The sequence below is a fragment of the Anser anser genome (assembly GCF_964211835.1).
Source record: "Anser anser genome assembly, chromosome: 10".
Taxonomy (NCBI): Eukaryota; Metazoa; Chordata; class Aves; order Anseriformes; family Anatidae; genus Anser; species Anser anser.
The window spans coordinates 5,741,522-5,768,988 of NC_139730.1; the positions used below are offsets into that span (position 1 = coordinate 5,741,522).

The 27,467-nt window shown below is 38.8% G+C and overlaps 1 long non-coding RNA gene across 1 annotated transcript in view; it reads left to right on the forward strand.

Annotated features, from left to right (window-relative positions):
- The window catches only part of LOC310905070, a 71,276-nt gene that overhangs the window by 37,130 nt on the left and 6,679 nt on the right, over positions 1 to 27,467 (forward strand). Inside the window, exon 4 of the long non-coding RNA XR_014588757.1 lies at positions 25,818 to 25,898. This is a non-coding gene — a long non-coding RNA (uncharacterized lncRNA). The remainder of the gene's footprint in view (positions 1 to 25,817; positions 25,899 to 27,467) is intronic.

Below are 27,467 nucleotides of genomic sequence, written 5' to 3' on the forward strand. Positions count from 1 at the left end.
TTTTTGATGTTAAAGATAGAGCTGTCTCTCGCAACACAACAGGCCTCAGACTTTCACAGCTCCAAGACATAGATGTCTGATTACTTAAGCTCTATTTGAAATTAAATTCCAGCCTCAGGGGCATTTTGATAATAAATTCATTTAGGGAAGAAGTTTATTTCATAGACACAAACATCCTCTGCAGCTATGCTCTTTGCCAGTATATCTGCACAGAAAATTTTAGGGTACTTTCCCCACATTTCTCCTTCCTGTATTCTTTTCTATGGTTTGCTTACCTGATTCATCACTTCTTTTGGCAGGTGGTACGCTCCTGCACTTGACTTAGCTTTATTGCACTTCCAAGTTTTCCTCAAGCTAAACATGTCTACATCATTACTTAGCTCTGCCTTGGAGGATGCCACAAGCCTGCCAATACAACTGAACTTTCTTTCCACCTCTTAATCCTGCCTTGTATTCATAGCAGAGTTCAGTGCTACCCATAAAATCACCTTCATGGCTATTTGTTTCTTCTCCCAGCATCCCTCTAATTTGGGGGATATATAGAGAGGAATTAGAAAGCAGGCTGGAAGTGAGGCACACAGACTTGTCTCTGGCTGAACCCAGGTGCTCAGAAGCCATCGGCCAAGCGAGCACTGGGTATGCTGAGCACCCATGGGTGGGGAGCTGGGAGGGTGCAGGAGACCTCATGGGCAGGTGGTGAGTTTGGGCTGAACCATGATCCCGAGCTGATACTGGTTATGTGTGGAAGGAGAGGGAATTTCAAAAGAAATAGTGTTTTTGCCTTCTTCACAGGGAAAGAGGAGAAGTAAATAGAATTTTAAAAATGAGGCTGAGAGAAGTGAATAGCTTTCTGCTGGCTTTTGTGTCCCCCAGGAATCATTTCTGATTCTGTATTTTTGTTTCTAACAAATTTAGACCATATTTTCCCGTTGCTGTATTTCAGCCTTCTTTTGATACCAGACTACAGTGGCTTATAACAGTGATCAAAATGAATGTTGAATTCCCAAGGACTTTACTGAGGTTGCCGTATCCAACACTTAGAAAAGCATTTTGAAAAGGGGACTAAGGATTATTATTCCCATTTTATGGACACAGTGTCATATTATTGCAGACATCAAGAGGAAGGATTGCCTAGCATGTATTTCTTGTCCATAGGAAACCAAGCAGAGAGGTAGAAATCTCAAGATAAAGAATATTCCAGCAAATTTGTAGACCACTTCCAGCAAAAAGATAAGTGCTCCATCTTCTGTAGTTTGCCTCAACTTGATTTCTACTTTTTTTTTTTTTTTTTTTCTCACTTTAACCTCAGCCAGGAAGAGGGGAAAGGGAGAGAACATTGATGAAGGACTTGCAGGAGTTTTCCTTGTAGCTAAATTCTGCTATCAACCACTTCTTGGGAAATCTTGCTTACAGGGACTGGAGTTTAGCACTGCATTTGCATTCAATGATAATGATTTTCTTTTAGTCCAGCTGGGATAACTGCAAAGATAGTGCCCAACTGCAACTCTGTTGAAGGGAGAGTGCAAAATAGATTACACTCCTATGACGACTGGAGCAGTGGGAAGGCAAAATGATCAAGAAAAATCCTCGCTGTTAGAGCCATAACAAGGACTCTTGATTATGCAGGTTAAAATAACTTTGTGGCTGTGCCTTCTATCCATTTTTATTATCACTTCCAACTGAGGCACTTTTTTTTTTTTTTTTAAACAGGTAAAGCTTTAAAAAAATACCCTGGATCTTTAGATAGAATTGAATGTTCTGTGACTTTAAATGAAAGCTCTACTGTTGTTGGGCAAATAAATTTAAACCACTTAACATGGCAGAGAAGGTCAGGCAAGCTTATTATAGTGATCATAGCGTTACAGCTATTGCGATTGACCGCTGCTCTTTGGAATCACCAATAATCAGAGGCCGCAAGCTGTGTTTGCAGAGAAAGGTCATCATTCATTTTTTTCGAAGCATTAATATCTTTTGTTTGTTTGGCTCAACATGAAACAGGAATCGATAGAGGTAATTCACAGAGCAATTAGCCCCTCATCTGTCAAACGGTGTCTGGGTGTATTTAACAAAAAGACCTTTGGAAAGGTTTAAAAAGGAGGAAAGTGCCTGTACAATCAACAATTTATATTTTCTACATGACACATTGTGTATGTATCTGTGAAGAGAAGGGACCTTGGGACTAAAAAAATATACATAAAACATGCTGTAAATCTGTACTCAGACTTTGAAAACCCACAGCGAGACAAACTGTTAACTGACTTGGAAAAGTTTTCCATGCTGTTCTTAGCAAAGATAAAAAATTTCTACCCGAGGCTCAGGGAACAAGTTAGACAGTTGTTCAAAAACTTGTCGGATTAACTACATGAAAGGGAATGAAGCTGCATATAAAACATAGGAAGGCAGAGACAGAGGCAATAGGTCCCTTGCAGCCCCGATCCTACAGTTTAAGGTTTTTTGAGCCACCCCCCTCCCTTTTTTTTTTTAATTTCCCAGAGTTTTTTTTATTTTATTTCCCAAGGGTTTTTCTTTACCGGGACACTTAGAAGAGTTAAGGAAAACTGAGAAAAAGTGCAGAAATAAGAACATAAGTTATTGCTCTGTTACACTTATGCAATCTTTATATAAGCACTATTGAACACTCAAATTTGAGACACTAAACTGGCCTGGGAGGATAAAGCTACAGTAGATCAAGGGCACTTTATTTCTGAATGTGAGTGTCTACCAGGGGATTTCATATACTTAAAGAACTGGCTGCATTGTATCTGTGTTTGGAGGACTGGCAAAGAGCATACAGACTGTTAAAAAGAAGGGTGTATTTTAGAGGTATCATAAAAAGTTTGGAGGTTGTCCCAGAAGTTCAGATGCTTACTCCAGATAAAATTTGGCTATCTCAGCCTCTAAAGAATAAGTCTCTGGACTTTATTAGTTGGGTAATTGTAGGGTAAGCTTTCCTCATTTTTTGTCTAAATGCTGAAATTCTATATAGCATCAGAACATTTGGAGTTGTTGAAAACTAAAACCTATTCTGAAGTCCAGAACTTCGAATGAAATTTTAAAGTCCCACCAGAAAATTTAGAATTTTTCTCCATTAGTATCTTTGTTCTCTCACTGATTTGACACCTTTCCTGCAGCACTAATGTTTTAATTTTAAATTTTAAATTCTTTTTCTTTCTTTTCTTCAGGATACAGAAGGTGCCGGGGAGTACACCCATTGATAATAGGGGAAATTTTGCTTAATTGAAGCCTTAAGTTGGATCTTTGGTGCTATAGACTTATGTTGATGCTCATTGTAGTCAGTCAATACATTTAAATATGTTTCTATCATTAGGGTCCACATCAAGGTCTTCAGATATGGAAAGAAGGTGTGCTAAGACATGCTTCCTTCTATGTCATGCTCTCTTTAGGGCCTTAACCCTGTCTCATTATCAAAGGTACCAATGGCAAGTGATGGAAAAGCAAGAAAAAATCAGTTCTACAGCATTGTTGATACTTTAAAGTAGATTTTAGATTCTAGCTATTTTCCTAGATCTTCCTCCAACTCATTTTCAACCACGATTTCTGTGATTTTGTTTTGGGCCTTTTTTAAATGGAAATGCTCACTGAAATTATTCAATACTTACTTTATAGTTGTTCATTTTAAATTCCAATAAAATAAGGAGATCTTCCTCATGACATCAAAAAGTCCATGAGTGATTAGTGAAACTTTTGTCATGTATTGTGATAATAACACACAAAAAAATCAAATGTTAATATTCTAGAAAAAACAGTGCTATTTCATTCTGAAGAAAATATAGAGTAAAATATTCCAGCCATCTTTCCATTTGCAAGGTCTTAGTTTCTTTATCTTCAAAATTCAGTTTTTACAGTGAATCATAAGTGAATTGAATTATCCTGTCTCAATCAGATTCCTAATAGGCTGATCACCATGTCAGATCTCTATTACTGGAGCATTAGCTGACAACTGTTTCATTAGTTTCTCTGTTCCTTTGTTTTCTTTTCCTTTTAGATATTGTCATAAGCTCCCAACACCACTTCTGGGATTCCGCTGAGATCAAATGTACGAAAAACTTTTCCCTAGTCCATACATGCTTTTAAATTGAAGGAGTCCAAAACATTACAAGCTAAATAGTTGATGAATTTTCACTAATATTTCACTAATTCTTGGCATTTTATTTATTTATTTTTTATTTACAGAGCTGCTCAGATAGTTTGAGAAAGTTCAGAAAAAAAAATTCAAATTCTCATTTGAGGGCAATCAGTGGTCTATAAGATAGATCAGATGGCCTTCAAAGTCCTGTAATCTTTGTGGTTGAAGTTCTATTATTTTTTGGTGTTTTTTCAATTAAAAGTTTGATTAAGTATGCTTGGTGGTTCTTGATGAATTTGGAGTGCTGACAATGCACTGTTTGCCCCCAAAGTGTGAGAACCCATGCTCTAGAAGAGGGTTATATTGCTTTCTCTTTTAATAATGGTGAGTTAAATTCTTGCAGGCTCTTCTGTGATTTTTCTCTGATTTTATGAATCTATTCTTAGATTTAGTAAGATGGATAGGCTGCTGGGGACTGTGCTACTCTGTTATTGTCACTGAGGTAGGATAGTCCATCAGCAAAACACCTCTTAAATATCAGTCCTGGCTACCATCCAGAGAAAACCAAGACATGCTATTGAACAACACTTAGGACCAAATCTTTCTTCCTCCTCTGCCACCACTAAGCAAATTCGTTAAAGGTCTTGGCCTGTATTTAAAATAACATGAGCTTAAAGAACTTGCTAGTGTTTCATCTTAGAAGACATTAAGTGTTAGAGGAAAGGCCAAAAAATTGTTGGCAGACTCTTCATCCAAGAAGTTCAAAGATGGTGTTGATACCTAAATGTCCAATCCATCCTTGCACATCTGTTTGCCAGGCAACTTGTCTAAAGAGTTGGGCAGGGTTTTCAAAGAAGCAAATGACAGTGAGATGCCTGACTACCATTTATGCCTTTGAAAAATCTACCTTCTTGTCTACAGTGACGTTTCCCCCAAAATTTACCATCAGTGGTAAGAATAAATGGTTTTGACAGTCACTCAACAACTGCAAGCAATTAGAACCATCTAGATCTGCAACGACTCTACATGCCACAGCATTTAAAATACCAGCAGTCAGTTTGTTAGCACTCCAACTGGTGAGCACAATCTCTGTCTCTATCTGTGAAACATTTCCAGGTAAGGCAGTTATGAATAATTGCCGTGGCAAACAAAGTTAAAAAAAGAGGTGGAGACCTTTGTGCCTCAGAAGATAAAGGGAAAACAAAGCGTTTAAAGTAGTGAAAGCCAAAGAACTTCAAGAGAGAAAGACAAAGCTTATTTGGTGGATTTGCAGTAGTATTTTTACACATTGTAGCAAGTCAGAACTGGAAATGAATGAGTTTAAGATATGCTGTCATTCAAAAAAGAAACAAAGCACTAATTGCTATTTGGCATCACATATTTGTTTATATTTATGACTGGCTTTCTTAAAAGCCTGACTTCCTATTCATGTGCAGGTTTCCTTAAACAGTTTTAAACTAAACAATTAAACTTTCATTCATGGATATAATCTAATAGGAAGGAATTCTTCTGTCACATTGTTTTATGCTCTTGATGAAGAAAATATTTCAAATTAGCTTCATAAATGTTTTAGGAAAATAAAACCCTGTAGGACAGCAGCTCTCAAAAATAACTCACAATATGTTCCTGCATGGTAGAAGATAGCAAATCCTTTTTTTTTTTTTTTTTTTTTTTTTGTGGCAACTTCAGCAGCTGCATTTTCTTAGCTGTGAGCAACATTTCTTGTGAATTAGAGAGGGGATATTTATCTCTGTTCCACAAAGGCCCAGAGTACACCTGCTCTTTATCTCAAGGACCTGTCCAAGGGTAATTTCAAGACCAGCCTAGTTTTCTAGACTGTTGGCAAATCTTCAAGTTTACCCTCAGGAAGAGTCAAGGGTGTGTGTCCTCCAGAAGGTCTGTGCCCTGTTGTACTGAGCAAGCACAGCAGCTGGACGTGAGTTTTCAGCCATGTGCTGGACCATGGAGCATCCTGAGCTTACAAGTGCATTCTTCAATGACTCATAAAATAACAGAAGCTTAAGAAATTTGAATGGTTCATCTCTGAGGACGGTAAATTTTAAAGGAAAGAGCAGACAAAGTGTAGAGATGGTAAAGGAGTTTGGCACAGATGACAGAGAAAACATATATCAGAGGCAGAAAGTGAACCAAATTCCAAGGCAAGGACAGTTGCTGTGGTCCACTTAGGAGGCCCGTAAACAAAGTCTGCATTGAAGCAAAAATATTTTCACAAATCATTTTGGCTTTAAAGTATATTTTACTATGAAGTTTTCAGTTAGTGGTGTTGTTAACATCAGGCCAAGTCCTGAAATCCTGTATTCAAGTAAAAATTGCGACAGAAGTATAGAATAGCTTCTATGGTGAATTCAATAGGTATGAGATGGAGAAATGCACCCAGAAGAAACCTCAGGCCTAGATTAGGACAAAGCCATACTTGCTTTCTACTGGAGCCTTATCGTGTCCTTCTGTACAGCTGTAAGTGTGGAAATACTTATGCAGATTGCTTTCAGAACCTCCATAAAGCTTTACAGAGGTTAGGTCTGTTATTTATCAAGATCCTGGCAACTAGGGGTTTCATATTGCTAAATTTTTTAGGGCCTTTATGTAATGAGTTTTAGGCCACAGTCACATCTGTGCAATAGAAAGGGCACTTCTAGAAAGAGTCCAGTCTTTGGACTGGATTTTCAAAAGCACCTAAGTGAGCTATACTTTTTCAGAGACTTGCAAGTACCTTTAAAAATCACATCCCATGAGATCTGGATTTCAGAAAACATTCAGGATGACGTGAAGGATAAAGTGCTTCTAATAGTAATTGCAGCATGAAGGCTCTGCCCAGGCTTCTTTCCCTTCTACTGAATTGCCAGAATGTTCCCTCAAACCAGGATAGCACCCAGTGGGCCTGGCTTTTAATTTTACCACCTCTAGCTGACTGTAAGGATAGCATGTTTTGTTTTGATTTGATTTGGGTTTTGGTTTTGCTTTTTTAAATTTTATTTTTAAAATAAAGATCTATTAGGAGAAAACTGTTAATTCACCTACAGTTAGCAGTCTTGTGCTTGAGAATCTGTCACTCTGCTGTTGTGTCTCATCTTTATTGTTAACCACTCGTAGCTGATATATAGTCCCTGTTAATGTTGTTTCAGTTAATAAGTCTTCTCATGTACCCTCAGAGTTCTAGCACTCCGATTTACTGAAGAGTGGCCTGAATGTCCAATATGTAAGCAGAACTGGATTTTCAGTTCCTTTCTTCCAAAACAGTAATGAAATGTTTTTCTTTTGTGTTGGCTCCATCTCAATCTCTGTCAGACTACTGTTTTTATGTGGACTTGTTTATGACTGTTATGAAACCTTAATAGAGATGTCTTCTGACACCTCTCTATGTACGAGGTCTTGATACCTTCCTGAAGCCCCCTCCCTCTCCTGCAGATGTATCATAGCTACTTAGATATTTGATCCCTGTGCTCCCAGTCAGAATCTTGTGACAAATTGCTCTTTTGCATCATTGCCAAACATATTGAAGTGAAAACATGCCTTGGGTGGGAAAGGAAACCTAGTTATACGTTAAACGAAAGCAAAATTAGGGTCCTGCTAATAAAATTAGATTTTCTTGACACTTTTAGTCAATGCAAAAATAATTGTGGGAATATAAAAGGTTTTTTATGGTCAATTATTCTTGTCTTAGTAAGTATCTATAATCATAACCGCCTCTGAATAGGTAATAATCCTCAGTAGGGAGAAGAGAAACTTCCCTGCAGGACCATAAGGAAGGTAAAACGTTATCACATGCATGCATAAAATATATTAATATTGAGATGGTGCCAGTGCTAAGGTCAGATGGTTAGACATCTTTTCTTCCCCAGAAAATATACTATTCCACCTTATTGGACTGCTGACATCCAATTGATCTGCATTATTGCTCTTTGGCAAGTATATGTGCACCTAAATGTTTCAGATAATAGGTATTACAGTATTAGGTAAAAGCTTCCTTGAAGTCTCAAGCAATATCAAAAAAGTATAAATTGTAGAATAGGAAAGGTGAAGATGACACTGGAAAGCTTTGAATAAGATGTCATTTTGCATTTAGAAAGATAACTAGAAAAGTTAAGACAAAAAGAGGGGAAAAATGCTATCCCCTTATGTTTTCAGCAGATGCTCTTAAAGGCTTACAAATGACCTCTTAGCAGAAATGAGTTCCTCTATGGGTTTCAGACACTGTTTATTATCTCAGAAAGAAACCAAGAGGAAAAACTGACATAAAAGTCTGACAAATTATGCTTATTTGAAGGTAAAATGCTTCTCATCAGCAGGGCAGTGAGAACGTACTGTATGTGTCAGCTGGACGTTGAAATGTTAGTGTTCTTCACAAGGTCCTTAACCAAGCGGGAAGTATAAGGAAACTTTCTGGGGAAAATCCTCCTGGAATCTGAATCGAGTGACATCATTATCCCACACATCATGCCTGGGAAATCTAGATTACTCCTGGTAATGAAAGGGGAAAGGGAAGCATGTTCTGTAAATAGGGAGCTTGAACCCAGATTCTTTGGCTGCCACCCAGATGTCTCTCAGTACAAATGGGCTCATCTGATCTCTACAGTCAATTTTATTCTGGAAAGTAGCCAGTGGGCCTAGTTCATGACCCAGTGATGTCATAATAATTCATTTTCGCTCACCACCAAGCCTTCTGAACTTTCCATTTTACAATGGGTCTTTTTAATAAAGAAGGCAGTCATGAATAGAATTCATAAGCACTCCTAATGATTTATAATCTTTTTTTTTTTTTTTTATCTTTAAAATGGACAATCCTGCCTTCACTATCAAAACTGCTTAGGGAGGTTTATTCCTTCTGTCATAAAACGTAATATAGATTTTAGAGGTAAAACGAATGCCGTTGCCACCTATGTAAAAAGGGGAGCTCTTGTGAATGTAAAAAGTCCTCTTCTGGTTCAGCAGAAGACATTTACTGCAGGAAAGAGGGGGTTACTCTATCAGTGGTCAAAGGTGTGGAGGCTTTTATTGGAATGACTGAAGCACTTTCCTGTCACTTCTGGGGAGGTATTGCAGCTCACATGGCACAGTACAAGCATGCCGGAGAAGACCCAAACAGCTGTGGCATGTATAACCTGTAGCCTGTACCTGCACAAACACGACATTGCTGAACTTGGCTCCAGCGCCCTCCTGAAGCTTTGCCTCATTGAACTTGTTTAACCCCTCCCAGCTAAAATAAACTTTCCTGAGATTACTTCACTTATCCTCGGCATGGATCTTTTCACCCCTGGGTTGTAGGAGCTGAGTGGATGATCAATGCATTTGCAGCCTGCACTGTAATTTAACTTGCTGTGTCTGACAGGAGATGTGGAATTGCTAAAGAGAGGCTTTACTTGTAATCTTCTTATCATCTTATCCTGGAGTGTTTGTGAAGGGGGAGGCCTTTCCAGCAGGGACTCAGAGTTGAGGGTTAATGCTGAGAAAGAGAAATTGCCCTATAGTGCGCCTGACTCGGTGACCTGATAAAACATGCTCTGGACAGCTCATGAACTCTAGCCCCTAACTACACACTGTGCTCAGGCTTCCTGCGCTAACATCACTTGCCTTCCTTTCAGAAGCTCATTAAGAAAAGTCACTGGCTGTAAATATGATGGGGGGAAAAAAGCAAATCTTTTCTCCCTTCCTCTCTTTTTTTTTTTTCCTCTCTTTCATTTCTGATGCTATTTCAGATCTTCCCGGCTGAACAATAATTAGCACAAGTCTAGTGTGATTAATGAACATGAGATGAATGGCCCAGTAGTACTAAAAGCTGGAAGGAGACGAGAGGGAAAAGGTGCAGGAAGTCAGGAACTAAGGGATCCTGGAAAGAGGACTTAAGTAACTGAAGGAATGGAAATAGGGACTGAAGAGAGTACAAGGACTGAAAAGAGAGGCTGGAACTGAGAGGTGTTGGGGGGTGATGAAAGTGAAGAAATATCCATTGGAAACTGAAAAATGGGAGGAAACTCAAACATCTGTGTTAGAACAAAGAATTGCTGGCTTCTAACTGGAGCTGTGCAAGAGATTTGTTGCACAGCCTTAGCAAAATGGCTTCTTTGAGGAGTAAGCAGGAGGGAGAGCATGATCCTGCCAAGCTCCCAGTGCCATCTGTGGAAGTCCTTCTATTTCCTTCACTAAGATCTGGAAAAAGCTCTAGGAGAAAAGGAAGCGGGGCCAATAGGACAAACTGCAGAGACAGCTAGTTGAAGTGGAAAGGGAAGGAGAAGTGGGATTTTAGGATTAATCAAGAAGCTAATGGGGAGCGGTGACAAGCCATGAAAACCAGTTTTTGTAACATAACATCCTGCAGACATAAGTGAAATGTCTTAAAGCTTTCACATGCAGTCGTACTGTAAAGTTGATAATCCTACAGAAGCACATGGAATTAATTAAAACTCCTTTAAAGGGCTATTAAGGGGAATTCCAACTTCTTTACTGTCTGAGTGCTGTTTCACACAGTTGTTATTGATTAGACTTGAGTTGTAAAGTGGTTTGTAAGAATTAGGGAAGGGCAAACGGTTTAGAAATAGACACGGTGGGTGTTCAGACTGGAGCAGACCAAACTTGAATAGTTATGGCTACTGTATTTTTTAATATTCCTCTCATTTGAGAGGGGAAGAGGAAAAACAACTCCATCGGGTGAACCTCAAAGAAGTTTTCCAATAAGTCTTTTCCCACATCTGAAGTCATTTTTTTTTATTTTTTTATTTTTTTGGTAGGAAGGGGTAGTCAGATCTGAAGTCTGCTGAGCTTTGCTGGCTGTGAGCTACATGCAATGTATGTGGCCCATCAAACCATAGGTGCCTGTGATAGGAAATGTACTCCTAGGTGAGTCTGCTTCTGATCCTAGACTTAGTCCAGTTTTATTAGTACCAGATTTGGTGCAAAATTCACTCACAGTCCTCAATGCGATGAGCTCTTTGGGAAGGTGGTTAGCTGCCAGTGAAGAGGGAAGGATCCAAGATCAATACAAATTTTTAGCTGCTTTTACTTGCATGTTTATATATATATAAAATAAAATGCTAGTAAGCATAAGACTTTTGAAGTATACAGTCCTCAACTTGCCTTGTACAGATTTAGCCATTTTCTTCCTCATGCCTGTGACTTCAAGCTGAACTGCTGAAATGCCTTCCTTAAGTCCAAAGAAACTAGTTGTAACAAGTGTCATCAGTTAAATTACCTCTCCTTTGCTAACTTAAGTAAAGTAACCTTTTGTACTAGATGCTTATATTCTCTCTTTTTTACACAAGGAATATGTGTCTGTACAAGGGGTGCTTTGGGTCACATACATCTCACAACCACTAGAGACAACTTTGTTCTATAATAATAAAATTCATGGATTAATTAATTAATTAATTTAATTTTTAGCTGATTTGGTAGTTTGCTCCTCTACTCCCTAATTAGAAACTGATCCAAGAACCTGTCTTTTCTAATGAGTAAAAACTTTCATCTAATTTTCAGCCTAAGGGCACACCAGGCCAGTCAAAAAGCTTTTGGTGTCACTGTTATGTGTTTGGATATAAAAGTCTTTGGTTTCTTTCTAATGTATTAATAGAGTGACTATATACGTTCTCAGGCAGTGTTTTGCTATATGAAGGAAGCCATTTCCCCTTTGTCATCTTGTAAGACTGTTTCTCCAGCAGGATTTGAGGTAAATAGGAAGAGATGTCCTTAAGTCCCTAAGTCCTTTATAGTGGGTGTAAATATGCAGTTGTGAGGAATCAACTTTCCTTCTTTTCCATCCATGAAAATACAGAATAGATGCACAGGTGGTCTTCTGGGAATAGATTTTGTGTCCAAGCTTGGGTGCAACCCAGCTTTGAACTTTGACTCTAGTATAACAAGTTATACACAAATGTACAATCTAAGGCAGAGGAATGGAGGAGTTGACCTGTTTATGACTTCAAGGAAGAAATAAATTGGGAGTAGCGGGAAATACTGTGATCTGTCAGTCTGATTACTAGCTCACACTTCTCTATACATTTCAGCCATCACTACCAGCAGCAATCCATCTTATACCATGACCCTAACCCTGTTATCTTTCAAGGTCTTGAGGCTTGGGGTACTCAGAGAACTTTTCTCTTTCTGGCTTCCCATGACAAGAACTGTTCTTTTCATCCTCCTCATCCATCATATTTCACAGAAGATCCTTAAATACATCTAGAGTTTGCAAAGCTACCAGTTTTTTGCTTTACAAGTATTTATGTTGCAAACAAAAAAACCTGATGCTAAAATCTCACCATTCCTGTTGGCGAAAACTGAAATAATTGCTCAGCGGAAGAAACTGTGAATTTTCACAGTTTTATTCTGGGACTGAATTTTGGCCATTTTTGCAGTGTATGTGTTTTTTATGTGTATGCCTGCTTTCAAAAGGCCTGGAGGAAACACACCTCTTATTTAGCTGAAAGTCATGAAAAAGTTTCGGGCAAAATGACCAAAACCACTTTCATTTTCATAAATCTGATTGTTTTGACCTTTGCTGTCAGGGGTGGAAAAGGAAGAAACTCAAATTAGAAGCTAGGCTTTATGGACTCTGGCTGTTGGAGTTGTTGGTGTCTGACCACTGCCTTTGACATCACCAGCAACAAAGATCACGCGGTTCCAGTTCTCTGTTTGTCAAAGTAGATCATTGCTATCTACTTCCTTGTAATAGTTATCTGTTACTAACTACACTGCTCTTGGTGAAGTGCTTTGATAGCCTTGAGAGAAAGACACTGAGTGAACAGAATTATCAGAAGTTAATTTTCTGCCAAGCCACCTGCCTGCTTTATGGTGGTCTCATGCCAGTCAGATGAGAGGGTTTTATCATGCGCTTCAGTAAGCAAATAAAGTGGATCCTACAGCGGATCAAGCAGTTCCGACTTCTTCATGACAAATGTTTTAATCTTCTGTTTTAAAACACAAATAAACAGGCTTTTTTTTTTTTTTTTTTTTGACTTTACTACTGGGACTATGAAAGTGACTTATTTTAAAGAAAAGTTAAGAGTTAAAAAAGTCACCTTCATTTTCCACAGCAATTTTGGTTTCTCCTCAATTAAGAGGAAAACAGAAACTCCCTCCATCCAGAAGAGCAGTCTGGTGGCATTGTCAGAGCACAGTAGCATTCTGAAGACAAAATCAACCAAAGAAGGAACCACAAAATTAATCTAAGCTGGTGCATTAGAGAGCACTTGCTTGACATTTGCTGCTCCTGTCAGGCCTAATAGAGAGATTTTTACCTGTATTTGCCTATTCAACATATCAGCCCCTCAGCCAATTTTGGAAATTATTTCTGATTTATGGCTCTCATTCTGGCGAGTGTCACCTCAACCTGTCAATTATCCCTCAAAGCAAATGCTAAGTGAATGCTAGCTGGGTAAAATTAATAAAGGAAACCTTTACTTTAAAAAACCGAAGACACAGGCTTATGAAAGGGATAATTCAGCCAAGCTTTAACTCAATTGCTGCTGATATTTTCTGGTGGCATAGAGAAGATGCTAGAAAAAAATAAAATACAAAGGGCAAAGAGTCTGCTGGGGGGAACATAGTTTTTTAGCTCCTCCTCTGTAGAGCTCCTCAAGGTACCTTCTGCCCCCTTATCTTGAGTTTTCATTGGCTCTGTATAACACCTTTATGTCACCTGGAAAGGCATAAAAGCTTTTCTTTGCCATCTGCCCCATCCAAAACACACTCAGTGCAGAGCAAAGAGCTGTGATGGGTTTTCATGCTGTGCTTCATGTCGCACTTCCACCCCACAGAAATACGTGCAATCAAGCCAGACAGGAATACTATCAGTTCCTTTTGTGTCTGTTTATGTTGGGAAGATGATAATGATTTGTGGGAAACCATAAGGATCAGGCAGTGTATCATGTGTCAGGAGAAGCTGTGGCAAATTCCTGAATCTATATCATTAATACATGGTTGCACCAAGTACAAAAAAGTGCAAAAGCGTTTGTAAAAGTCTACCGTACTGCACATGGGAGACAGTATGGATCCTTCAGTTGATGTCCATCTCCTGCCTGCATAATGCTTAGCTTGCCAACTGAATTCTAGGTGTTCTCAGTCTTGACTTTCAGTTGGGTTAAAGATCCTTTCAGATAATTTTGCCCAACATGGTATACAATATTTATATTGTAAAAAAATATATATGAAATATTACCACATTTAATATTTATAAAAATTACCACATATGCATACTGAAATAATCTATGGCTGACTCTTTCTTCATCTTTCTGTGAGGGTGGCATGGTCCTTTATGTTATGGATCTGACTACAAGAAGAATCAAACAGCTAATATTTTTTTTAAGGTTATTTGAAACAGATTTTTTTTTGTGAAAATTATGTCTGAGAAGGTCGATGTTCTACCGCATATAATTTCATAAACTTCATTGCAAATGTAAAGTCGGTGAAATGACGTTTTTTATCATGGAATAGTACTGAGGTATTAACTTTAGAAGGCATTTTATTTCTGCATTTCTCTCAAAAACAGGTCTCTTGCATAAAAATAAATAAATAAAAAGAGAGAGAACAGATATATACATATATGTATATATATATGTGTTCCCTACATTTTCACTTCAGAGTTACATGAAGTTCTTGATTATAAAGTCTTTGTCAATTGCCATGTGAAAAAGATTTCTGAAGGCATCAGTCTCTGGATCAGGCAGACTCCAGTGATCTTCCTGATTTTTCAAGGCTGGGCCTGACTTCATGACATCAAGACTTGCATGCGAGATTTACACTATCAGGTGTTTTTTTTTGACCTTTGGGAAGCCTGGATCACAGATGTGAAAGGACCCAGATGGCCTGAACTCCAGAGGTGTTGAACACCAGAAATACAAATTGAATTTTAATAGGACTTGGGACAGTTCAACACTTCTCATTGTCAGATTGAAGATTTCCTTGATCTATGTAAAGCTGGATTGTATTTCTCTTTTTTTTATTTGAACTCTTCATCAGGTCAAATTACCTTTGCATAATCAAGGAGATTTTAGTTCCTTCACTTTAGTGTAAGAAATACATCACTTTCAAATATGACTGGGTAAGAATTCACAGGAACAGGGAAAAAGAAAAAAAAAAAAGAAAAAGAAAAACCTGCTCTAGTTTCATTTCTCACCAGGGAAAGCACTGACTATTCAACTGGTCCATCTGCCTGGGAGAAGCCTCCATGTGGTTCTTCCTGCATGACAGAATCCTTATGTTACTCCGTTTGGATCAATAATTTCTCATTTGGGGGCCAGCAAAGCCCTGTGAAAAGTGTGGTTCAAATCAACCGGGTCCTGCCGCAATCCTAAACCAAGGCTCTCTGCATCTGAATGTTTATACTGTGTCCATCTGGGTTAGGAATTTCTTATTTGGGGCCTGGCTATGTCACAATTGCGTCATCTCCCTTAAAGGGAGGAGGAAAAAAAGAGAAGTCTGGTTGGGTGTCAGAAACCTATATAATTAAAAGGCAAGAGTTCAGTGTTCAATGACACAATGGTGAAATGCCCTGTTTTTCTGCAGCCTCAGGCTATTGAACCACAAATAAATCCCATTTTAATGAAAGAAATCTTATTTTGTCTACAAAAATCTGAAAGTCCAGGAACATAATGAGTGTATAGAGAAACCTCACATCATCCTGGCTGTGCAGGGGTTTGCCTGCACACCCTCATATAATTATATACAGACCGCATATGTACCTTTATCACAGGCAGCTGGAGAGAAACGAGCAACAGTTCTACAGTCAAAGAGAGTCAAGAACCACAGGCTGTACATTTTTATGTGACTGTTACTCTGAACAACCTCCTTTAATTTTCCATTCTTTCATTTTAACAAAAGCTTGAACACTTCTCCATTGATTTGCCTATTCCACAGAGAGACAGACAGAGAGAGGGAGGGAGTAAGTGAGGGGTGGGGGTTGATTTCCAATATTATGTAAAACATTTGGTTTCATGAAGCAAGCTGGAAAAGAGGATGAAAAAAAAACCCTTTAGGAAAATAGTTTTCCATTGAAATCAGTGTATAAAGTAGGTCCCACTGGGAATATGTTTTCTCAAAGCTAAATTTTTAAACTCTTTCTACACTTCCCATGCCACTTGTCAGCAGAGAAATGAAAGGGAAAAAAATAACCCTTGGGGTTTCACAGCTTTGCACATTGAAGAAATGAGGGATCACTCAATGGTTATCAGAATTCAGCATTTCTTGTAGAGGAAGAATCTGCCATCCCTCAGACTGTATCACACTTGTGGACATAAGATTAATTTATTGTGGCATTCCTTCTTCAGTTTTGGAGGACTTTTAGTTTGTTTCCTACTTCATTATTAGACACCACTAAAGGGTTTCCTCTACATGCCATCTTGTGTGTGCATATTTTGCACGTATCACAGTCTTAGAGTTAATTATCCTCAGTGTAGTGGAAGCCACCCAACTTGCATCACTTTGGAGGACTCGGGCCACTAAGACAACTGTAACAATATGAAACCATTAACTCAGACTACTAGATTGGCACAGGCCAACCACTCCAAAAGTACTGAATTTGGGTCTGAGTTGCAGTAAAATAAAGAAACAGCTCTAGGGGAGATGGCAAACAATGCAAGCAATTCTGCTAGAACATCCCACATCTCCTCAGAAGGATAAGTTTACAGTTCTCATTGTTAAACTTGACAGGCCCCTTCCCTAAAGCCAATGATTTAATACGATGCTAATAGTTCCTAAGCAGAAAGCTCCTCCCTTGTTATAGGAATACCCTGGTGTTTTTACTGTCACCTTTGCAAATACGTGCAAGAATAGTTTCACAAAATCATAGTCATGCTGTGCAGAAGTAGTTCTTCCTGTTAGCAAATCTTGATATGTCAAAGAGAGAGCAGGTGAGCACTCACAGCACCTATGAGAACATTTTGCTTTGTATGAAGCTGTGAGGCACGCTTTTGAATCAGGGTTTTCAGTTTTGATCAAATCTTCCAGCTCATAGGCAAAACGACGTTTTGCACAATTTCCCCTCAAAGCCATAAATTAGGCAAAGCTCTCTCACAACACAGCCCAGATTTGTGGACATGCTTGCACAATGTGTTTTGTGAATTCTTCTCCCAAATATGTGTGTACTTGGAATGAATTGCATACCTGATAAATGTGACCAGATACAATCATTGATAGTTATGCTAAGAAATTGGTATTATTTGAATCCTAAGAATATTGTGTTGAAACCACCATCCTTCCAGGTTATTTCTTTTCTGGTATTTATCTATCTATCTATCTATCTATCTAATCTATTTATTTATTCTTTCAAGGGTGTTTGCTTATATATATTTGAGTGTATGGATAGAAAAATCAAAAAGTAAACATTAAAATTTTAAAAGCAATAGCATTTACCTCTGGGACTGAATTCTATCCTTTTATTTATTTATTTATTTGTTTATTTTTATATGTCGATTATTTATCAATCATTATGTTAGCACCCATTCCTCTCTCTCTCTCTCTATTTTTTTTTTTTTTAGGACTTTGCCATTTCTGGATACTTCTAGGGTATGCTGCAGGAGACATGATAGATAATTAGATATTAGTGACACATCATCATATCATAGAAATACATATGCCAGGAGTGAAAGAAAAACTGACAGTATTGTTGATTAATCTTAATTGTTGCCCCAGAAATGTGGCAGCCATGTGGCTGAAACATAGTGAAAAGAATCCATCCTGTTCCCTATTACAGACCCCCTTGGATAGGTAGTCAGTAAAGCAGTGTTTTATGTTGTCCTATTTCACAGGAAGTTTTAGAGAAGGTGCTGGGGAAAACCAGTATATTTGGGGCCACCACATGTTTACTGGCACCTGCTACTTCTCTGCTGATCTGCATCATGTTATTTTAGCATCATGGTAGTGACTGGCAGTGCCTCACTGTCTGTCTTTGGAAATGCTGCTTTATAAATTAATGGGTAAGTCAGACTGGATACACATTTTATATGTCTAATCATACATATTCCTTGGGTCTCTTGCCTGTGTAGCTGGGGCAAATCTCAAAACTCAACCTTGCGATTCTTGCATACAATTCCTAGGAGGATAGGCATAGTTGTGTCCCTGAAAAATTTTGGCTTATAATATGCATCATTGAATTCTGTAAGCTCCACTTAGAGTGAAAGAACACGAGCAGACCATGTTTCAACTTGAAACGGTGTGAAAACAGTGATTCCTTTTACGTGGGATGTCTGCCTTGACTGACACTCATTGGTTATGGGCCATACTGTACGGAAATTTTGCTCTCCAACACCAAAGTTAGTTGAGGAACATTTTCTTGCTTTTCCCTCCAAAATATATGCGAAAGAATTGGAGGTTTCCTGCTCGCTATACGCCAAAAAGAATCGAGAGCAGGTATTTATTCACATGTTACTCAGCTGCTCGTTTGCGAATAGGGGGGCCATGTTTTCATAGACCATGTTTCATAGGCAGCATGTGTTCAATAAAACGTTTGTACACTTGCCAAAAATCGGGCTGCCAGAGTGATTTTCATGGATTGTGTCAGCAAATGTTATTAGCAAATTGTGTAGTTAACCTGGTGTAAGACTTTTATTACTGCTGGGTATACTTACATATCAAAAAGCTTCTGATCCCCGCCCACTCTAAGCCTTCGGCAAAGAGAATCTGTAGTTTTTTTAAGAGACCGTGTTTACAGCTAACTAGTATTGTTCTTAATCCTGTAAAGTCTATGTGGGAGAGAACCCCATCAGTTTCAGTCTTAATTAGTTTTGGCAATTAGTTCTCCTGGAAAGGACCATGAACAAGGTCCAGGCGGCTTCTCAGCGCATTATTCCTCTTCAGAAATGAGCCTTCCTCTGGCTGTGTGAACCTTTGCAGGCATGAAAAAAAAAAAAAAAAAAGCAGTGTAAGTCACTACAGATATTGCCAGTCTGACAGAACAAGAAGTTGGGCTGCAGGACGGCATAGTGAGAAAGCTGTTAGGGTACAAAGGGGCAATCTGTGGCTATTTTATCTACACGAAATTAGAACAAAAAAGCTGTGTGCTACATCAAAGGGTCCACGAGAGGAGACTAAATCTTTTCTTATTTAGCATTATGTTAGTAATTACTGATTTAGGGGAAAAGAGAAGGGAAAATGTATAGAATATTGTCTCAGGAGATATCATTACATCATCATTTGTACTTCAGATTCTGTTAAATGATCAGATTTTATAGAATTTGATTAATTAAAAAGAAAGGTTTGTTCTCCTACTGCGCTGTAAATTATTTAAATCCCAAAGTAGCTTAAATTTCCCAGTTATGTATTAGACAGTCATCTTGGCCAGGGAAGACAAGAGGACAGATGACTTTTCCTGAATTAGAAATGTAGGTACTGAACTCAGGACCTCAGCTTCTAGCGCATCCTTTGCAGAAACAGCTTGGCTTTTGCTCTGCCATCTCTCCTTCTCTGGTAAATGAAGTTAGTCATGGGGCTTTCCTGTCTTCCCTTCATTAACTGACAAGAGCTGTGTGAAGAGGCATGTCCTAATATAACGGCAATCACAGTACATCTCTGCATATGGCTAAGATCTCTTAGAAATACACAAAATAAATGGTGAAGTCTGCCCTGGGTTTGGAACAAGTGCAAACACATGATGTGGGGGCTGTTAAAAGGAGCTGAAATTATTTCTTTTTGTCTTAGTGCTGAGCTCTGAATTCAACAACATTATGAATGCCATTATGCACCTTGAAATATTTTGTTCTGAAGCACTGGATATACTTTATTCCAGCTTGTCCAGTATAAATACATAGATAAATCCTCCTGGGATTTTTTTTTTTTTTTGTGTGTGTGTGTGTGTGTGTGTTTGTTTTAACCAACCTACAGAATTTAGGGGGAAATGAAGCAATATGACTCTGTTCAGATATTCTGCCTCTTGAGCTTGGTTGGTTTTCTTCCTTGGTGTCCTGATTCGAAGGCGCTTTAGTATAGAAAGAAGAATCTGTTATAGTATCTGATATGCACATGATGAAGTATATGTCTTTCTAAACTGCTGTCTTCATAAAAGTTCTGCTGCTGGGAGGTTTGTATAATTTATTTGAGGTAATATTGGGAAGCTATGCTATTAAATTCTCACCAAATTCCCTTGAAATCAAGCTGGACTGCAGTGGATCTCTGTGCAGAAGTCACTGGCTCCAATACATCAGGCACCTATGCAAATTCTTAAGCTCAAGTGTACGAGCAAACAGCCTATAATCTGCCTGATTTCCGTGGGATTCCTTCAGAGTTTTTCACAGTATAAACATTTCTTAAAGTTTTCAGGTGTTTTTAGCCCTTCACAAGGGATTCACATTCAAGTCACTCATAAACCATGTCATGAAATAAAAATCTTAGTTTAGGGGTTAAAATTAATTCAATCATTTTAGCCTTGAAACAGGTCAGACAGGAATTATTGCAGGGCCTAGCTATGGCAGACACGATAACTTTCTGAATATGGAAGGAATACTTCAATCCTGTGCAGCAAGGGGAGAGGAGTTCCTGACATGTGGTGCTGGTTGGACTGAGGCTTGTGTCAAGATCCTTACTTTGATGGCTGTCCTTCAAAATAGATGGTAGAAAAAGAAAAAACAAAACATAGAAACATAGAATATCTGAGTTGGAAGGGACCCACAAGGATCGTTGAGTCCAACTCCTGGATCCGCAAAGGACCTCTCAAAAAAAAAAAAAATCAGATCAGATCCATCATGATTTCCATGCACAGGTCAAGCAATGACCAAGAAGCTGCATGCAAAATAGAAAGGAGAGGTGAGAAGGGGATATTTGGAAATTATTCCCAGTCCTTCTCTCTATGGTGTTGCCCCAGGGTGTTTCCCAGGGGGAGAACACTTTGGATTTTCCAGCGGGCTTGAATAGGAAATGGTTAATGCCATCATCACCAAGAACTGCAGTGTGTGTGGAATAAAAGCTAGGCACTCTGCCGATCAGCCACCAAAAACATGCTCTGTGTTAGACATTTAATCATATTACTGCTCCCAAAGCTATCGGAGCCAATTTAATCAAATTGTATCATGGACGTGGTGTTATTGTTTTTAATGCCTATTAGGAAAATAAAAGTTAGCACTTATTAAATGAGGATCCTCTTGCACGTTGATTGCTTTGCTAATTTCTTGCTGATAATCCCTTGTTTTGTCTTCAGATAGAAGGGTGGATTTTTGTCAAGTTTCTCAGCAAAGGTCGGCGTGCTGCAGGGTCTCTGACATCAGCTGCACGTAGGAAATGAAAAATAAAAATAGAACCTTGTTCTTCTCTTGCTTGTACCAATACCAAGTCAGAACAAGTACAATAAAGTCAATGGAGTTATTTCTGTGTAAAATGAATGGATGTCAGTGTGACTGAGAGAGGAAGAGGGATGTCCATCCATTTTTTTCTGGCAATAACTATATTATCACCCTGTTGCAAGAAGGTGTGCAGAGCATAACAGAGAGACAGACAAACAAACAAAATGTGATGGAGTTGAATTTCAAAGGTGGAGCATTTATCTGCTAAAAATCACCCAGTGGCTTTCAGAAGAAAAAATGGGTTTTGACAGGATGGTGATGGGAGGGAGTGGGTACTATATATCTCAAGAAATTGGGGACTAATCTGATCTGAGGAAAAAAAAAAGAAAAAAAATGTTGCATTTTGTTTGAGGCATAGGTGACTGGGATCAATTCCTGTTATTCGTCTGCATCAAGGTGTGATGGATCTCTGAAGGTTTATTAAATATATGAGCTGAAATCATGAAGTTTATGTGCTGGGCATCCCAAGGCACTCATGGGAAAATTATCATACTTCTTCAGTCATGCTTAACGACAAAAGAAAGAAAGATGATCCAAATATTAATTAATCATCACAGGAGATCAAGATGAAGTACTTTCCTTCCCAGTATCAATTGGCTAAATGAATGAGGCAGATCCCATGCTTTTCTGGAAGCATCAGTTAAAGGCCACTGTTGAGACAGGGAACCTGTTCTGATGAGCCATTGCTTTCCTTCATTAAGGCAGATTGTCCATAGTTAAATAAAATGCTTTGGAAACAGCATGAACAAAATATACTGCACTTTCAGTGTTTACCATTACAGGAGTAGCAACAGCAGTGATATTTGAAGGCATAGTATTTTCTTCCTTTCTTCCTGAATCTAATTTAAAGTTGAAAGAAGGTTTCTGGAATAGTAACAGAGCAACAGTAACTGCTGGTTCTATTCAGCTTACACCCAAATAAAATGGTTCATTTCAGCTAAGTACAATATCATGCAATGCTGGTTAGTTTAAATGCTTTGTTTAGAGGGTTGTTTTTTGCTTAAAAAAATTATACAGATACTGCTGAATGAGCAGTTAGGAAACACATGTTTCCGAACTGCAGTTACAAGTATTATAAAATATGATTGATACCATATGCTTTCATTCTTTTCTTTTCTTTTCTTTTCTTTTTTTCTTTTTTTTCTAAATGCAAATTAAATTTTGAAAAAGGTTTTATGCCATTTTTATATTTTAAAATTAGTAATAATAATTAAAAAATGGTCTGAGCCATGTGGTACCAGAGGTTACTGCTCTGCTCTGCCACTAAATAGACCCAGGTTGTATTTGGGGTGGAACATTTGACTCCCTGGGGCTGGAGGCTGCTGTATCAGCCAGCTGGTGGCCAAGTATTTGAGCCAACTCAACCAATTAGTTGAGTCCTCCCATCCGGTGGCTGGACTTGTTCAGTGTATGTCTTGCACATTTTTTTTTGCAGCTGAGATGTGAATCGGGACGATTCTAATTTATATGTGGCAGTTCTGCCAGAGGACCTATGCAAGGCATGGTTTACTAGGAAAACACTCTGCAAACATACTGTGGAGGCACAAAATAGTTGTGTGGTTGGTCCCCTTGATAAGAGGAAGTAACAGAGATGGTCAAGTTACAAAAAAGTCAAATGGAGTTTTAAAGGGGTTATAAACTAGAGATAGGCAGACAAATGAAAGTTGGTTTTTGAAGAAACTGGTTGAATGTTTTTGAAGAAACAACTGATAGAACTAGTGAGAACATTGAATCCAGGACAAATGTGGTCAATATTTTTAATGCTTTGCTATTCAAGCTCTTTGGGTACGTCTTCAGAGACAGCTTCATCTAGTTGTAAGAAATTCTTGCATTCACTTCCATGAGCTCCAAGTCTCACCTAAGAGCTGTGCTGACACTGAACCAAACACAGGGAAGGTGTGGAACTCACAGCACCACTGTAAACAAAGGGCACAGCTTCATCTCAGTTATACAGAAAATCCTGCACTAGGGTCCCTAGTTCCAAGTGAAAACCTCTATGGCTACGTAATACAAAATACTGCTCGTATATACATTTTTTCCCCGCTGACTTGAGTTTGTTAAAAAAAAGATGTCACAGCTTAACTCTGTCATGCCAGGCTTTTTGCCAGTGCAGATATTGTCTGTTCATGCCACTCTTTCTTTAAGCCAGATCAGATATTGTCTGTCTAGACACAGCCAGTGTAAATCTGGCATAAACTCCATGTTGCATGTCCTGGTTAGTTTGACAGAGATCGGGCTGTGTGTATCTGCCCAATCTGAATTAAGCTGTTACTGCTGAATGATCAGTTAACTCAGAAACATGCTACTAATGACAGGAGGATGACGGTCAGCCTTTGAAATGAGCAGAAACTTGGCCTCCCTTTCCCCTGTCAAAATCTAATATTAATAGGGGAAACTCTCTTAAAAGCCAATGGTATAAGTACAAATGCAAATCTTATCTTTGCCTTGTTATTTTAATATTTCATTTCCTTCTTTCCATATGAATTCAGCAACTCTATTATTGCCAACTGTCAGAATCATGTGGGAAAGAGGAGGTGGTGGGAATAAAATAGTTATATTTATTAGATCAGCAGGAACCGGCATGGAAATGGACCCCTTTCTTCAGCATCGCCAGAATACCACTGCATCCTGCTGTGTTACCTTTGGTCCATTCATGTCAGCCAGGCAATCCCATGTTAAGGAACACACACACACAAAAAAAGGTGATATACAGAAGGTTGGGAATTAAAAGCGTTTCACATCTATTTTACTTCACCTATAATTCTCTATCATTATTACCATTATTTTCTGCTTCAAAAGAAATGCTGTGAATAAACATAATCCTCTTGAAAAGTTTCTCCCTCTTAAATGTTTTTTTACCACAACATTGAAATAAGTTACCTTATGCTAAATGTTACTTATATGCTATTTAGTTTGAATATCTTTGTTGCTGGCTATGGGCTGCTCTCACTGTTAGCCCGTGGTCTTTTCTCCATGTGATGTTGCAGTGTCATCTTGTTCTGAGAGTGTCTAATATTGCCAGAGCAATAAAACACAAACCAAATGTGTGATGTTGGGAAAAATACCTGGGAGCATCCCAGGGATGCTGTCTTCCAGCAGCATTTTTCTGTTACAGAGGGGGAGATGTGGACGGGGTCCACACACGAGGCTGTGCAAGAGGAATGTTCCCGTTCTTGTGGGCAGCGAAAGGAAGAGCTGTGTCTCGCTGGAAACCTCGCCTCATCCTCCCTCCACCCCATTCCTCCACCCCCTCGTTTCTCTCCGTGAGCTCCTTGCCTCTGTTTATGTTTTAGGTGACAAGACACAAACCAGAAATGGGAACGGGAGTGAACAAGGCTGTGTGCGGGGCTGTGCTGGAAGCGGCGGGCTGTGATTCCAGCACATGCATTTGGCATTTGGCAATATACCGCCTCTTCAGCCTATGCTCCGTGCAGATTCCAAGGGGATGATTCATCCTGACAAGGGAGCCCATGGCTCCTTTAATGCCAAGCATTTACTCTGCAAAACGTGAGAGACAAGAGGAAAGATCTATTTCTTTCTGATTTTCGTGAAGAACTCCCTCCTCCTTCGCACCCCCCACCCCATCCTGCATAGTTGAGACAGAGACTTTCCTATGAGAAACTTTGTGTTCATGACATAATTCCATGGTTTTCAACCCAACTTCTTCTGCATTTTCCCCTCTCCCTCTCTTCTCACAATTCACAAGCCGTGTGAGATTACCAGTACAATTAAAGCCACGGGAAGAGGAAAAAAATGGGTATTAGACTTTGATAACCCTGTCAGGGTCATTTGCCAATAGGGAATGGGGGTCAGCCACAAATTCCAATTTTAGTGTCCGTGACAAGCAGTAATAATCAAAGGAACACAGGAAAGCAGATACGTGATCTGAAATCATCTATAACCAGAAGTGTTTATCTAGAAATGCTACGCTCTGGCCAGATGTCTATCTCCTCCTTTTTGCATATATTTCTCTTTTGGAGAATGGTCCTTATCTAACATCTAGCTTCTTTTACAGTCCTAGTTTGGAAAGGTCTCACTGGTCACACGTACCTTTGGCTAGAAAGGAAGGCTGCTGATTACATATTTTTCTTAACTGGCGAGCGGCTCTTGGAGAACAATGCACGATATAATTATAGAGTTGCTTTCAAAGATGAAGATAAATGAAGCTGTTGCAGCCATGGGGGTAAATATTGAAAGGTTCATTGCCCACTGAGTGGAGAAAGATATCATTTTGTGATCAAAAGGAAAACCAACAGAAAGATGATAGGGATGAACCTTATGCATACTTGCTCATTGGGTTTTAGAAGAGTTGGATCAAATGCACCTCTGCTTTTGATAAAAATCCTACCTTGAAAGTGGAGATGAGGATATGAAATCAGATTCTGGGAGATATGGGAGCTAGCATGAATATGTGGTTCAGGTCTACTTTTTTTTTTTTCTAAATGCAGTTTTATTTTTAGAGGCAATCAAAACTCTTCTGAGAAATCCTTCGCATTCAAGATTTCAGGCCAGAACTGCAAGTTGATTCAAGCTCCCTATAGGTAAGAGGGATTTCTCTGCTGATGACACCTCAACACATAATATTTCTGGATCTCTTTTCTGGCCAGAAGTAACACCAGACTGAGACAGCAGCTGAGAAAAAAAGCTCTGAGGTTTGGCTCATAGGAACATATGGGGGCTGTTAACTTTTAGCAAAGGCTTCTTTGGATTTACCACAAGTAGGGTTAGTCCTGAGCTTTGTGGCTCTACAGTATAGATCTACAGCTCCCAGGTTGTTTTATAACCTGGGGTTTCCATTCCGGTCTATGTCTATATATGATAAGGAGTTGAAAACCTGAAGACAGAGATCTGAAAGAACTCTAGGTCATTCTTTCGAATAATTTGTGCTGCAAATATATTGAAATTAATTGTATTTTCTTCCCCTGCCTGTGTGGAATTTCCCCTTACTGTCACTGGCCATTATTAGGAAGTGCACATTCAAGCAATAATTTATAACCAACAGCTAAACAAAAATAGGCTTAGGAAAAAAGAAAACAACACTTTTTCTTGTTCTTTTTCTTCTCCTTCTTCTTCTTCTTCTTCTTCTTCTTCTTCTTCTTCTTCTTCTTCTTCTTCTTTTTCTTTTTCTTTTTCTTTTTCTTTTTCTTTTTCTTTTTCTTTTTCTTTTTCTTTTTCTTTTTCTTTTTCTTTTTCTTTTTCTTTTTCTTTTTCTTTTTCTTTTTCTTTTTCTTTTTCTTTTTCTTTTTCTTTAAAATTTTTCCTAGAGATTTGGTCTTTCCCTCTAACCCATCCACTGTGCTTAATTTAGAACAGTTTTCAACATAGGGTAAGTCCTAAGTTTAGGGCTAACTATTTACTACTATTTACTTACTTTTCCTTACTCTCCCCATCATTAAAAAAACAGTGATAGGTGCTGATGGACGAGGTGCAGTGATATACCAAATAAAGATCTAGTGCTGCACACTGAGAAGAATCCTTTAGGTAAAAACAGGAAGGAGACAGATTTCTTTTTAAGGTCTTGTTTACTTCTGGTCAGATGAGTGAAAAGAAATTAGGATATACACACTCAGCTCATCATTGGCTTGAGAATATGTGGTAGCACTGGGCAAAGGCGCTGGGCTGCAGCAAAATAAAAAATCAGAATTGCAAAATCTTGGGCCTGAGCAGCCTGCTTGGCCGAATCATCTGTGTCTGCCTGTAGGTGGAGAGCAGTGCCATTATATCACTTGGACTTTTATTATATTCTGTATTTCCAGTGATGGGTAAGCTCACCCTTTCCCTACAGGTTAATGACGCTGTAAGCAAGAATAGCAGAGGAGTGGCCAACATAGCAAAAGTCAAAATGCTGGTCCAAGTGAACCGCTCTATATAGTCTGAAACTGTGAGTTAAATCACAGGCCCACCACAGCACTCTGTGAAGGGGATTTACATATAAAAATAATGCATACAGCTCATGGGGAGGAAGAGAGAAACTTTGGTCAGGTGAGGCCAAATGCAGAATCCAGCCACCTCCTCCTGGTGTGTGACCACAGGTAAAATTCAGGCATCTGAGGGAAGACTAGTAGATATTTGGGCAACAAAGGAAAAACAGTAAGTCGAAGTCCTTGCCA